Genomic DNA, 14001 nt, shown 5'->3' on the forward strand with positions numbered 1-14001 from the left:
CCCCCACTTGCCGCAACTAGAGAAAGCCCTCGCACAGAAACAAAGACCCAACGCAGTCAAAAATAAATAAAGAAAATAAAATTTAAAAAAAAAGAAAAAGAAAAAACACAAAGTTAAAAAAAAAAAAAGATAGCTAGTGGGAAGCAGCCACATAGCACAGGGAGATCAGCTCGGTGCTTTTTGACCACCTAGAGGGGTGGGATAGGGAAGGTGGGAGGGAGACACAAGAGGGAGGAGATATGGGGATATATGTTTATGTATAGCTGATTCACTTTGTTATACAGCAGAAACTAACACACCATTGTAAAGCAATTTTACTCCAAGAAAGATGTTAAAAAAAAAAAAAGGTGGGGTGTAATTCCCTTCTTAAATAAAAAAGAATAGAACATCTATACTCAGATAACCTGTGTATTTATAGGTATTTAACATTTTACTAGCAATGAATTTTAAATTTCACATACTCTAATAATTTCCGACCTCTCTCCTTAAACAGGCAGTATAGAAAACTGAAATGTAAGAGTATCTCATCCAGAAACTCAAGAACCAGAAACAAACAGGCTAGCGGGTTGGTATCCTGATCTCCACACCACTGCTTTTCCCAGTGAACCATGAGGAAACAGCAGAAAAAAAGGAAAAGCTAGTAAACAAATTGAAGCACTGGGTGAAAGAGCACAAGGTGAATCAGACCTGGGTTTCAACAAGCCCCAGTTCTGCTACTTCTTAGGTTTAAAGTATGACATTGCCACTATTCAACTGTTTCTGAGCTATAAAAACGGCAAGTTTACATGGTTGGACCCAATGGTTGTGTGATTTGGTCAGCTTATCTAAACCCTCTAAGCTTCCATTTCTGCATCTGTAAAATGGTGTAATGAGTTGTATTGTGTTTCCTCAAAATTCACATGTTGAAGTTCTAGCCCTCAATACCTCAGAATATGATCTTATTTGGAGACAGGGTCCTTACAGAGGTAATCAAGTTGAAGTGAGGTCTTTAGGGTGGGCCGTAATCGAGTATGACTGGTATCCTTATAAAAAGGTTAAATTTGGACACAGAGACATACACATATAGAGGGAAGACGACCTCTGACAAGCTGAGGAGAGAGGCCTGGAACAGATCCTTCCCTCATAACTCTCAGAAGGAACCAACCCTGCCAACAACTTGATTTCAGACCTGTAGCCTCCAAAACTGGGAGACAATACATTTCTGTTGTTTACACCACCCAATCTGCGATTTTTTTTTTTACTGCAGTCCTAGGAAACTAATACAAAGCAAGATTACAGTTGGACCTACACCTCATAGGGTGGGTATGAGAATTAAATGAAGACAATGCAGGTGAAACAGCGCAGTACCAAGTACACTGTAATAAGCACCCAAATAAACAAAAAGCTTTCATCTTTATTACTGTAGGTTGATACTTCACTTCCTATCAGAATTACAATGGAATTCTCACCACAAACAACTTTTCTTCTCACTCAGTGCAGCATCTCCAGGCCTCTGATGCACAGCCTTGCTCCCCGCGTTTCTTTTCCCCTCTTTGCATACCTGGCCAACAACTTTCCCTCCTCAGGTTCCTCTTGAATATCACCTCCCCCAGGAGGCCTCCTGTCACATAATCACTGCCTCAGGCCTTCTGCTTACAGTATAGGGTGAGTGCAGCCCTTTTCACACAGCAATGTAATTACTGATCCCAAATTAGACTCCCAAATGCCCCATGACAAGCCTTTACATTCCTCTAAATTCCCCTCAGGCAGTGCTGTGTGAGGTGCTCATTAAATGTTTGCGGAAAGAATCCCTTCACCACAGGTAGGGAAACTGGCCACACGCCACCTGTAAACAAACCGATGCTCTACAGCAGCTGTTGAAAGTACTGTCCAGGGCCTTCTCTGGTGGTGCAGTGATTAAGAATCCGCCTGCCAATGCAGGGGACACGGGTTCGAGCCCTGGTCTGGGAAGATCCCACATGCTGTGGAGCAACTAAGCCCGTGCACCACAACTACTGAGCCTGTGCTCTAGAGCCCGCGTGCCACAAGTACTGAAGCCCGCACGCCTAGAGCCCGTGCTCCGTAGCAAGAGAAGCCACCACAATGAGAAGCCCGCGCACCGCAACGGAGAGTAGCCCCCGCTCGCCGCAACTAGAGAAAGCCCGTGTGCAGCAATGAAGACCCAATGCAGCCATAAAATTAATTAAAAAAAAAAAAAAAAGTACTGTCCAAGTTAGTGGTTCTCAAAGCATGGTTGGGAAACCAGAAGTATCAGCCTGAATGGGAACTTGTTAGAAATGCAAATTCCTGGGCCTCACCCCAGACTGACTGAAGCTGCAACTCCGTGGGGTGGGACCCAGGAATCTGTGGTTTAACAAGCCCTCCAGGTGATTTTGATGCAGTTAAAGTTTGAGAGCTACTGTGATGAGTGTCTCCAATTCCATATGAAGAGCTTGGGCTGCTGGTGTGAGCTCCCCAGGTATCCCTACTGATGAGGAGCCCCCAGGGGAGAGGGCACCGCAGAGGGGCTCCTAGGGGCACAGAAGTAAAAGTTTTTAATTTTCACCTTCAACTCACTTTTCTATGCCCATATTATGGGATGAACTGGTAATAACTCTAAGGTATCTAAATTACCTAACAGAATCCATGTCTAGGAAGTGAGTCTCCGCCCAGACTCTTAGCATCCTTCCTGAGAGCAAAGAGGCAAAGGTGATTTTGCCATATCAGAAAAGTGAACACCAAAGCCCCTTAAAGTAGCAACAAACAAGTGCCAGGCAAATAGTGCTCTCCAGAGACTCCAAGATTGTAAAGGAGGACAGCTGCAGGTAGAAGCTGATGATCAGAAACCTCAGGTCAAGAGTGTGCTCTACAGGGACCCTCTTCCATCCATACCAGACATTGCTTATGGATCACAACATTCTTACTCAACAAACGTGGACAGCACCTAGGAATCCTTAACTCCAGGCAGCCACTATCGATTGATCAGAACTGGCCCTTGAGAAAAACCTGTTACTATCCTAGTTTAGGAGTTAAGTCTTCAAGCTCTGTAAAGTTAGTATAGAAAACAGCTGCTACTATAGGAATCTCACTGAACTTAGGAATCAGAGGCTATGCAATCTTGGGGAAACCACTTAAAATCTTTGCATCTCAGTTTCCTTATCTGCAAAAGGGAGCTGGCAATAGCTCCTCAGGAATGTTCTGAGGATAAACAAGATGGGTGAAAACACCTTGCCCAGTGCCTGGCAAATCAAAGGCTCCTAATAAATGTTTGCTGGATTTGAAACTACAGTCATGTGGGGAAAACCTCACCACCCAAGCTCACCTAAGGCTAATTTACCCAGAAACCCAAGCTTCAGTGTTTATACATGAAAGAGCTTTGGAGTAAGACGCTGACTTGGGAAACCAAACTGATGTTGAAGGGAATGTGGTCACTAGTGCAGGGAATCAGACCAGGGAGATATTTATCAGAAAGGGCTTGCTTGAGTCAGAAAGATCCTTCCCTCCAAAGACAATGCCGGCTCCAACCCCTCCTTTGCCATACTCCATGCCGCCCCTCTAAGTCATTTGACTAAAGCAACAGATCCTACCTAGAAATTTACTTTCAGGAAAACCACTTCCGGGGTCTGGGCAAGCATCTGTCTTATGTTTGGAACCTTTACGAGCTCCATAGAGAACATCTCAGTAAACAAAATCCACTCCCAGCCCTGTCAGTTCAGTGGACACTAAGGACTTCCCCACGCAAGTGTCCCCATTTGGACAACTAGACTCCAAGAAAGGCCTCGGTTAAGGCCTCGGTTTGTGCCCAGTGCTTGCTATATGTTAACTCATTCAGCTTCATGTTAACACTCCCTTTTTTTTTTTGGCTGCTCTGCACGGCTTGGGGGACCTTAGTTCCCTGACCAGGGATTGAACCCATGCCCTCAGCAGTGAAAGCGCAGCGGCCTACCCACTGGACCACCAGGGAATTCCCTAACACTCCCTTTTTACAGATCTGGGGCTCTCAGACCTTAAGATGTGCCCAAGATCACAGGGTCGGAAGGCAGGAACACTAGGATTTGAACAGCTATCTGCTATTCACACTCCACTAAACTCCAATGCTGACATGCAGCTGGAATCCACCCCAGCAGGGTCCTCGAGCTTAAACAGACAGGAATTATGAAACAAGCACACAGAAAAAATTCTAACCCCATTCCAGCCATCCATGGTCAGGCCTATAACCAGTGGTTAAAGTGTAACTAAGAACAAATACATCCCAGCATCTGTCAAAATAAAATTTAATACCTTGTAAATCCCATTTAATTCGTACTTAAAATTGAATCAGTAAATAGATAATACTCACCTATTTTGCTAAAAGCCTGTACATAATTAATCTTTAGAAGCCAGTGTGACTGATGTCTTTTTTATTTTCAGCAAAGTGCTTACCACTGTTATATAATTCTGCTACCTCAAAGCTAATAGAACAAACATGACCTACCAAAATGACCTATAACCCTAGACATCAAAATACCTTGCTAGGCATTTATTCTGAACTACGGGGGTTGGACTTACATGCTTTAGCAGGAAGCACCTCAGTTGGCATTCGCCCAAAATTACCTATCAATTCAGATCATAAATGCAGGTAAGATCCTTCTGTTCTTTGGGAAATAGGCCATTACAATTAAATTTTCTTGGATATTAAACAGTTTCACTATCAGCAACATCGAAAATGGTGGCCTTGCCTTCTAGGATGTGACATAATTTACATCACACTTTTGGTGTAGGAAAGCCAGTAACTAGGCTGATGAGAGACAAAAAAGCAAGTTACCTGGTAAAGCAGGCTGTCAACCGGCACTAGTCTGTGTTTCCTGGAGCACTTGTGCCAAGAGGTGCTGCTGGGGTGCCAATCCCACTCACAGGGAGATGATAATAATGTGGTACTTCGCACCCTGAAAAAGACAGTGTTGTTAAAAATCCAGCACAGTCATTCCCAGCTTGGCAAGATCTTCGAAATGCACTGAAGTTCACATTCTGTACAATTTACCCATTTACAGTATGGCTTTTAATATATTCCCAGACTTGTACAAACAATAACCACAATCCATGTTAGAATATTTTCATTACTTCAAGAAAGAAACCCAGGACCCCTTAGACATCACTCCCTAATCCTCCAATTCCCTCCCCTCCCCAACCCTAGCCCGAGATAACCACCAATCTAATTTGGGTTTCTATATAGTTACCCGTTCTGGAGATTTCATACAAATGAACTCATACAATACGTGACCTTTTGTGACTGGCTTCTTTCACTTAGCAGAATGTTTTCAAGTTGCATCTGCATTGTAGCCTGTGTCAGAGCTTCACTCCACTGTATGGATATATCATACTTATCCACTTTACAGCTGATGGACATTTGGTTCGTTGTTTCCACTTTTTAGCTATTATGCACAAATGTGTACATGGACCTAGTTTTCATTTCTCTTGGAAATATATCTCTGAGTGAAATTGCTGCCCCTAATGTTTCTAGTCTTCAAAAAATAGAAAAAAAATGAGTAATCATGTGAAGTTTGGCACCATGAATCCACCTGAGGACCATCCTGAGGATGAAGCTCTTATAAGAATTCACTTTTCAGGTTAAAAAAAAAAATACTCAGCAGGTGAGAAAACATCTAGAGAAAACTTTTTTTAAATTGTGGTAAAATACACTTAACATAAAATTTACCATTTTAAAATATGCAGTAGAAAAAACATTTTCAACTAAAAGGTAATTACAATACTGGCTTGTCTGTATATATTTATGTGTGGGTTGCCCCGAATCAGAAAAGATGGCAAATACTTTTTTTCTTTTTACCCCTCATCCCAAGGAAACCCAAGAAAACCCTTCCTGGACATTTTTATGAACCCTGCATGTGCCTTTCACATAGCACAAGGAGGCAAGTTCATTTCTGGGCTGGGCCTGGGCCTCGGCAGCCTCACGTGGGGCATCGCAGAGAGCGCTAACAGTGGGAGGAGGAATGTGGCTTCTCACCAGTTCTGGACACACTCTTCTGTTTGCTAGACAAAGTGATATTGTGGCATCTGTGCAAAACACTCCCTACACAATGAAACAGAAATAAGAGATAGTGTCCATTCTATTTGTACAGGCAGGGGACACATTTCCCTTCTCCAAGGATCAGCAGGAAATGTGGGCACAGGCTAAAGCAGAGCCATCTGGATATCCTACAAAGCAAGCAACAGGATTACAGCCCAGCCCATATATGGTTTCTATTATTACTTCCCACGATAAATAAATGCCCAGCAGATCAAGGTGGGCTTGGTTATGCTTTTGGCCTTAATATGAAATTTTCCTACAGGTGTCAGTTCCAAAGAGAGTTTGCTTCTTTTATTGAAATGGCTTGCTTTTGAATTAAATCAGTTTTCTGAATTTTGATAGCATCCTGATTTTAACTTTCTTTTATGATATTGCCTGAGGTTTTTGACATGTACAGGAACCACCAATAACAATCAGCCATTTCTGAAATACACTATTATTGACTAGGGCTACCTTGTCAATAATAAGCTTGGAAGAAAAAACTAAATAATACTCTTGCTGTTCAATATGCAAATTTTTGTCAGGTAACAGGAGTTAGTGCTGGAAAACTTTACAAAATTTTAAAAGGGAAATCCATAAGTGGCTCAGTATTTTTGTAAATGGATGTCAATTCTTTAAAAAAAATTTTTTTTTTCATTTGTGGCTATGCTAAAACCAAGTAAGCACTGGCAAAATATTTGCTGTGCACCTGTCATTTGCCGGGCATTAGGGTCAATACACACATGTGTAAGACATCCAATCTGTGCTTCAATAAACTTGCAATATTCAGTCAATTGGCTGGTTCAGCCAGTTTTGGCCTATCATGTGATTACATTTTGCAGAGTAGAAGCCCCAGCACAGGCCTGTTTGCAGACAGCAAGACAAAGTACTAAAAGGAGGAGGGGGTTGGTGGTGAAAGAATTCCTTGAGGTTTTGAAAACTCAATCATGACCTGACTTCCAATTATGTTTTAAAACACAAAAGGAGCTGCTCTTAAATACTATGCAGTATTATATGTAAGTTGCAGCAATTGGAATATTTCTTGAAAAGTATGAAAGGGATAGAATTCTTGGAAGAAATACTGGGCCCACTATTCAGTCAACCAGCTCAATAGAAATCTCCAGTCTGAATGCTGGTGGGCAGATTTCCCTCTGTAGAAGCACAGCCAACCACCTACCTTCTTACCACTGAGACGTCTAACAGCTGCAGGGAGGGAAGGTATTGGGACAAAAAGTTTTCAGGAAGATCAGAGAACTCTGAGGTCAAGAGAGAACAAGTAGGATATCATGGAAAGTGCCTCTCTAGATGCTTGTTCCTCCAAGTGTGGTTCATGACTGAAGCATCAGCATCATCTGGACCATCCACTGGGTGGGCATCACCTGAACTGACAGTATCACCTGGTAGCATATTAAAATGCAGACTCTCAGGCCCCAACACATCTGCAGAATTAGAATCTGCATTTAACAGAGTGATTCATATGCACATTAAAGGGTGAGAAATAAGATATCAAGGTGCCTCTGAAGGATTTAGAGCTCATTAAGTAAATTAATCAGTAGGAGATAATCCGTCCTAGGATACCAGGAAAGGAGAGTTTACTACAAGGTCAGCAAGGGATATTTATATGTCCACAGGAAGGCTGTGTGAGGTGATAAGAGAGTCAGCAAACAAAAAATGAGGATCAGCAAAATACTGTTTTGTCCATGTATATTCAAGGAACTCAAAGTTTTACAGATATAAGGAAGATCTTGACCTGTGATGAAGTGCTATTTCATCAGGCTTAAAGGAACGTTCTCTTAAGAAAAAAAAAAGGAACACTCAACTTCCCTTATTAAGGATCACTTTGGAATGAATAATTTGACTTCTGTTTGGCTAGACTTGGGAATTGAGGAGAACCAGAGGCGGTTCTACCTAGGGTACTTACTCATTCTGATGGCTGGAAAAGGTTATCTCCAAAAAGAAATAAAGAATGTGGCAATCAATTTACACATCTGAATCACGTGTGTTTGTTTAGGGTTAATCCCTTAATGAATGGTCCTGAGCCAGAAACTAAGAACATCCAGCTGCTGTCTGAGGGCCAAGCCCTTGATCATGATGACTCAAATGAGGCTGTTTCACACTTGTAAAATTCGAAGACCAAATTAGAATTAAGGAATGGTAAAGATATCAGCCATGTGTATTGCAGCTTCCCAATTCTCCAAATTATATGTCCAGAACAAACATCCTTCATTATTCACAATACTCCATACTTGGCCTGGGGATCCTCCCTGACTTGACCCTCTAAGTCGTCCACCCATCAGCAGGCTTTGGCCTGACTTATGAAACTTGTTTGCCATCCCTTACAAAAGGTCCTCCCAGCTCTAAATTTCTGTCATTCTGGGACAAAGGGCCGGGTTAAGGTATGCCCAATCTCTAGGGGCTACTTGAGGAATCACATTTTGGTCATTACAACATGTTTTCCATAGTCATCACTAAACACTGACCCACAATGCCTCTCCTAGGGTCACTCTATACCTCTTGCACCCTCTACACATATACTCACTTCCTTTGACTTTCAAGACAACAGCAAAATCATCCTTGTCATCATCATGCTGCCTCAGGATTCCATTCTAAAGCATCTCTGAAACTTCCCAAAGAAATACCTAATTTATTTCCAATAAAAACTACCTTTTAGATTCGAAGAGAATCTACCTAAATCAAGTGTCTCAACAGCAGTAGCATGGACATTTTTTACTGGATAATTCTTTATTGTGGGGGGCGGGGGCTGTCCTGTCCATTGTAGGATGTTGGGCAGCATCCCTGGCCTCTACCCACTAGATACCAGTACCACGCACAACCCCCAAGGGCTGGAACAACCAGAACTGTGACCAGACATTGCCAAATATCCTTTAGGGGACAATTCCTGCCACTGCACCCCCTCCCTTGAGAACTACTGACCTAAATGATTATAGTAATCCTTTCAGGAAGATGGGACTATGGATGATTTTTTTCCTCCTTATTTTTCTGAATATCTGTTGTTTATATGATAAAATGAGCTAGTGACTTTCTAGTTTTTAAAAAGAAATATCATTAGCTATACAGATACCTCAAGTTGGTCCTTGAGTGCCAATGTGTGGCTTGTTCAGTTTAAAAATTGAATTTGGTCTTTAAAAATACTGTGCACCATACAGACACCTTCAGTTAAACTTCTCAACATATAAAAGACACAGATGAAGGACTTCAGAGAATAAAGTCAGGACTGAGGCCTCTTAACCATTCAGAAACCCTTCTTCAACATGGTAAATCAGTGGGGCTGTAGAAAGAGATGTGAAGCAAAGACTGCTGTTTCAAGAGAAGTGTTTACCTGAAACATAGTCTGCATGTACACTTCAGTCAGAAAAATACTTGCATTGTAGGAAAAACAAAATAAGGCACAATTTACTTCATCTTTAAGAACTGCTACGTTTATAGACCATGTAAAAAAAATTTCAAAATCATGAAATTAAAATATCTGAATGTAAAAATGGGCTCTAGACACACCCATTACTTCATCTTCTTGACTGCTAGACCAGGAATTTTCTTAGAGTATTATTTCCATGAATTTCATTACTGACTATTTTAATTCAGTCTGGGAAGTCCATATCTGCCTGGAAGAAACAAGTTCTCATTTGCTGAGATGACACAAATTTGGAATCTGAGCTCAGATGGAACTTGAAATGGAATTTAACTTTAGCCATAAAAAGGTAGTGTGCTTAGAAAATGAATATGATAAACGAGATAAAATGTATAAATTGCTTTGGGGAGCAATGTTATTTAAAATGCTGATAAGAACTAAACAAATAAATGGGAGGCTAACTACACAAAAAGAAAAGCAAAGAAAGAAACAAGTTCTCAACGAAGAACTCAACATCTATTACCCTTATGACAGGGATGACACTTTCTCCCATCTAGGCCCCAGAAACACACAAAGCATCTTCCGGTCTCCGCTGCTTACCCGGGGTGCTGCCAAAGGTTCACGTGTCTTCTGCTCTCAGGTAGAAGTTCTCTTTTGTTAAGTGGGGTGATACCAACTGCTGCTTCCAGAATAGCCGTATATTTCTTGTACCTCATCTTGTCTCTCTCAGTACAAGGTCAAGTAAATTTTGGGCACTGTTCCGTTGAAGCAGATGAAGTAATCTTTGCACTACCGGAAGCTGCTCTGCTTTTAGATGCTCAGCGTACCCCTAGGCAGAGCTATTACACTCCACTGTAGGGGGTAAGGCATGGGGGCGAGGCCAAGGCCAAACCACGAATAAATAAAGAAACTTCCCTGCGACGTCAGTATTATATAAGGCTAGAGAATTTTGAATAAAGCACTAATGAAAATGATTTGCAGGATGACGGTGGTTTTAAACACGGCAATCTAACGTACAATCCCCAATTAATCCACACATAAATCCTTGAGGCCACTAATCCTTCAAGCACTAACGGCACAGGACGAGATTTATCTCAAGGTCTAGTAATAAAATAATAATTGGTCCAAAAAGCCTGCGTGCCTCTGGGTGAACTAAAATCAGAAGCAGATCTCCTCCTTCTATAAATACCTCTCTCTAAAAGGCTGCGCTTGACACTGAAAAAGGAGTTCCAGTTGTCATTTATGGCAATGCACTTCTAAATGCTATAAACTTTTTGCTTGAGTCAATTGCAAAGCAAAGATTAATTAACAGAGAAACAATTCTGTTTTTTTTTTTTTTTAATATCTTTTTAAATACCTCTAAAACCCAACAGAGGTGAGCTCTGCTAGCATGGAAATAATAACTATTTGGAGATATTCAGAATCGAACCCCTCTCCCTTTTTTATAAATGTCTCCTCTCAGCTGTAAGGACTTTTCTTACCCTCTTTTCATGGGGTAAAGGTGGATGGTCCATCACATGGCCCACCTAAGGGGCCACAGTCCACATGACCCAGCCTGGGTAGACCAGTCCTCCCCGGGGCTGAAAATAAGACATTCAGAGAGAAATGCCCTCTCTCCACTGCAGTTGGTAACCAGGGCTGATAGGAGGTTAGGGCTGCTAGCAATCATGTTCCCCACCAGGTAGAAAGGGCTCTCCACTAGTTGCTGAGGAACAGTACCAGGGGAAATGTGATGACATCATTTGAGTTTCTCGATCCAGCTGTGCCTAAGATAACTGTCATCCTAGGAGATCCTAGGTACACTTTTATTAAGATAATAAATTGATTTTTGTGAAATTTAGTTTTAGTTGAGTTTTTTGTCACTCTGAAAGAGTTCTGATTTATACGCCTCCCTGACCACTTCTTCAAGCTATTTTCTCTTTTCTATTTACTGCAATACGAGTTGTACTGCTCCTTGTCTAAACAAACTCATATACAGAAGGGAAGTAAAATCAAAGAGAGTCGTCCTGTAATACTTCTGACTGACCTAGATATTCACAGTGAATAGGTGTCCCAAACCCTTCCACATCCCCCCAAATCTTGAACTCTTCTTCCACAGTCTCTCTCTTTCCTTAACAGCAAGTTTCTTTTTTCTTTCTTTTTTTTTTAACTTAAGGGACCTAAATCAGTGGTCTCCAAAGTAGGGTGCATATGCCAACAATCTTTGGGGTGTGGGAACAAAATATTAAACCATCTATTTCTTTTTTGTCTCTTGTCTATTAAAATTTTAGTTTAAGCATTTATGTTATTAAATATTTGTAATGTTTACTTTAGGAACTAATACAGTAAGTCCCCTACATATGAACGAGTTCCGTTCCAAGAGCACATTTGTAAGTCTAATTTCTTCAAAGTCCAACAAAGTTAGCCTAGGTACCCAACTAACACAATCGGCTATATAGTACTGTACTGTAATAGGTTTATAATACTTTTCACACAGCTAGTACATTAAAAAACCCCACAAAAAATAAAGAAAACATTTTAAATCTTACAGTACAGTACCTTGAAAAGTACAGTAGTACAGTACAACAGCTGGCATACAGGAGCTGGCATCAAGTGAACAGGCAAGAAAAGTTACTGACTGGAGGAGGGAGAGGAGGTGGGAGATGGTAGAGCTGAAGGATCGTCAGCAATAGGACACGGAGGGCAAGCTGCATGTGACAATGTACGCTAGACATGGGAACGAACTTACATGATTGGGCATGAGAACGCACATTCGCATCTTTGAAAGTTCACAATGTGAAGGTTCATATGTAAGGAACTTACTGTATATTTTAAATTACATAAAAGTATATCTTTTTTTTTTTTTTGGCTGCGCCTTGAAGTATGCAGGATCTTAGTTCCCAAAGTATATAATTTATAAAGTAATATACTCATATATATTATAGAGTCTGCTTAAAAATCTGATGGGGTGTGTGAGCAAAAAAAGTTTCAAGGTCGGTAACTTAACACTTCAACTGCTCTCGAAGCCTCAACTTCCCTCTTTATGGGAGGCCTGAACAGATGAACACTAAGTTATCTTCCAAAACCAGCAACAGACTAAAAGCCCCCGCTTCACGTGGCCCGATTATATAATTACAGTCGGCCCTCCACATTTGAGGATTACTATCCACAGATAAAACCAACCTTGGGGGGGAGGATTCCAGAAAGTTTCAAAAAGCAAAACTTGAGTTTGCCTAGCTCTGGCAACTATTTATATAGCATTTACATAGTACTCACAACTAGTTACATAGCATCTACATTGTATTTACAGCTATTTATGTAGCATTTACACTATATTAGATATTATAAGTAATTTAGAGATGATTTAAAGTATACAGGAGAATGTGTGTAGGTTGTAAGCAAATACTATGCCATTTTATATAAGGGACTTGAGCACCTCCGGGTTTTGGTATCCTTGGGGGTCCTGGAATGAATCTCCTATGGATACTGTAATATAATCTGACCACAAGTAAGTGGTGAAAACAAGGGACAAACCATTTGATCTTGGAATATTCCATTTCCATAGCATTCATGATATTACTCCCACTGGTCGTTCTACAAACAATTAGTACCAGTTAGTCACAGGAATTCTTTTATAGGCTGAACTTGGTTGGCTACAGCTGCCACTGCCAAAAAAAGCTCCAATACAGCCCTCATTTAATCATACAGGACGATGTAATTATACTTACACAACAGTCTTTGTTCTAACAAATTGTATTTCTAATGACGCGTGATAAAAATTACTACACAACCCTCTCAAACAAGAAATGAAGTCTGAGTTGCCAACAACAAAAATCAAGCTAAACTTGTCATCCGTTGGAAGCTGTTTTACTACAGTGAAAGTGACAATACTTTACAAACGGCATGTATTAGAGTTTCATTTTCTGTCGGAATTTCTGATGCATTTAACGTAATAACTCTTACAAAGTGATTCTTATCTATGATGATGTCATACAAGATTAAAATTGGGTCTTTCATTAGGAAAAAAATTCTGCTTTAGCAAGTAATTAGAAAGAATTTGCTTTTCTTCCACAAATAAGATTGTTCAGTTTTCTACTTTATTTATTCATTTTTTAAAACTGTCATCTTTGTATGAACTCCCTCATAATAGTACATGAGGACAACAACACAGAAGAAAATAAATCTAGCCAAAACACTCCATCCAGATATGTAATTATAAGGCTATTTTCTTTGTAATTCTATAACATCTTCGTAAATATTCATTTACTTGGTTAATTCCAATTTCTAGAGTTCTAGAAATTCTTTATAACTACAACTATCTGATTTAAAAATCACTTATTTATTTTTTAAAAATGGTTAAGTATACATGATCCAAAAAACTTTTAAGTCAGGATGCTCAAGTTCTCTTTCTGAATAATCAAAATTGAATATAAAAATTCACAGATAAGACTGACCTTCCCTTTGAACTGATTATTTCTACTTATTTCTGCGGGAGGAAAACAGTGGACATCCTTCTGCATGGGGTATTCTAACTGTTCCTGTGCTTTAGAAGTATAAAAATGGAAATGAACTAATGCCCCAAACAGGCTGTTATACAGGGTGTGGTCTGCTTTTCAGGGAGCTGAAAAAA

At 40.4% G+C, this 14001-nt stretch overlaps 1 protein-coding gene across 3 annotated transcripts in view; it reads right to left on the reverse strand.

Moving 5' to 3' along the window:
- The window catches only part of TJP2 (tight junction protein 2), a 134267-nt gene that overhangs the window by 102337 nt on the left and 17929 nt on the right, over positions 1-14001 (reverse strand). For 2 of the 3 annotated variants that reach the window (XM_061200358.1, XM_061200359.1), the window contains exon 1: positions 4784-4901. The gene's annotated coding sequence lies outside the window, so the exon portion shown is untranslated. Of the gene's footprint in view, positions 1-4783; positions 4905-14001 lie in introns of those variants that run through there. The other variant, XM_061200357.1, reaches the window with a different exon arrangement.

The sequence above is a fragment of the Eubalaena glacialis genome, chromosome 9 (genome assembly GCF_028564815.1).
Source record: "Eubalaena glacialis isolate mEubGla1 chromosome 9, mEubGla1.1.hap2.+ XY, whole genome shotgun sequence".
Taxonomy (NCBI): Eukaryota; Metazoa; Chordata; class Mammalia; order Artiodactyla; family Balaenidae; genus Eubalaena; species Eubalaena glacialis.